Source organism: Sapajus apella, unplaced genomic scaffold, assembly GCF_009761245.1.
Source record: "Sapajus apella isolate SASKATOON/1434 unplaced genomic scaffold, GSC_monkey_1.0 scaffold78, whole genome shotgun sequence".
Lineage (NCBI taxonomy): Eukaryota > Metazoa > Chordata > Mammalia > Primates > Cebidae > Sapajus > Sapajus apella.
The window spans coordinates 4,867,467-4,868,568 of record NW_022437018.1 but is presented as its reverse complement, the minus strand read 5'-3'; the positions used below and the strand labels follow the sequence as shown (position 1 = coordinate 4,868,568).

Sequence of the window (1,102 nt, the reverse complement as noted above, 5' to 3'; positions counted from 1 at the left end):
TCTGGCTGCCCCTAACATATTTTCTTTCATTTCAACCTTGGTTAGTCTGACAATTATGTGTCTTGGGGTTGCTCTTCTTGAGGAGTATCTTTGTGGTGTTCCCTGTATTTCTGAATTTGAATGTTGGTTGGGGAAGTTCTCCTGGATAATATCCTGAAGAGTGTTTTCCAAGTTGGTTCCACTGTCCCCATCACTTTCAGGTACACCAATCAAACAATGGTTTGGTCTTTTCCCATGGTCCCATATTTCTTGGAGGGTTTGTTCATTCTTTTTCGTTCTTTTTTCTCTAATCTTATCTTCATGCTTTATTTCATTAAGTTGATCTTCAATCTCTGATATCCTTTCTTCCATTTGATCAGTTTGGGTATAGATAACTGTTTATGCCTCACAAAGTTTCCGTGCTGTGTTTTTCAGCTCCATCAGGTCATTTATGTTCTTCTCTAAACTAGTTATTCTAGTTAGCAATTCCTCTGACCTTTTTTTCAAGGTTCTTAGCTTCCTTGCATTGGGTTAGAACATGTGCCTTTAGCTCAGAGAAGTTTGTGATTACCACCTTCTGAAACCTTCTTCTGTCAATTCCTCAAACTCATTCTCCATCTAGTTTTATTCCCTTGCTGGCAAGGAGTTGTGATCCTTGGAACGTTTAAGTCTGCTGAAGCTGTGCCCATAGCCACCCCTTCCCCCAGGTGCTCTGTCCTAGAGAGGTAGAAGAAGTTTTATCTATAAGACCCCGACTAGGGCTGCTGCCTTTCTTTCAGAGATGCCCTGCCCAGACAGGAGGAATCTAGAGAGGCAGTCTGGCTACAGCAGCTTTGCCGAGCTGTGGTGGGCTCCACAAAGTTTAAACTTCCCAGCGTCTTTGTTTACACTGTGAGGGGAAAACCACCTACTCAAGCCTCAGTAATGCGGACACTTCTCCCCCCACCAAGCTTGAGCATCCTAGCTTGACTGCAGACTACTATGCTGGCACTGAGAATTGCAAGCCAGTAGATCTTAGTTTGCTGGGCTCTGTGGGGGTGGGATCCACTGAGCTAGACCGCTTGGCTCCCCGGCTTCAGCCCCCTTTCCAGGGGAGTGAATGGTTCTGTTTCACTGGCAGTCC

At 45.1% G+C, this 1,102-nt stretch overlaps 1 long non-coding RNA gene across 1 annotated transcript; it reads right to left on the bottom strand.

The window, feature by feature from the left end:
- Window positions 1-308: 308 nt before the first annotated feature.
- On the bottom strand, window positions 309-474 carry LOC116533050. Its single transcript, XR_004261056.1, has 2 exons — window positions 376-474; window positions 309-340 (listed from the first exon to the last, which is right to left on the bottom strand). It is a non-coding gene; the product is annotated as an uncharacterized LOC116533050 (long non-coding RNA).
- Window positions 475-1,102: the final 628 nt, after the last annotated feature.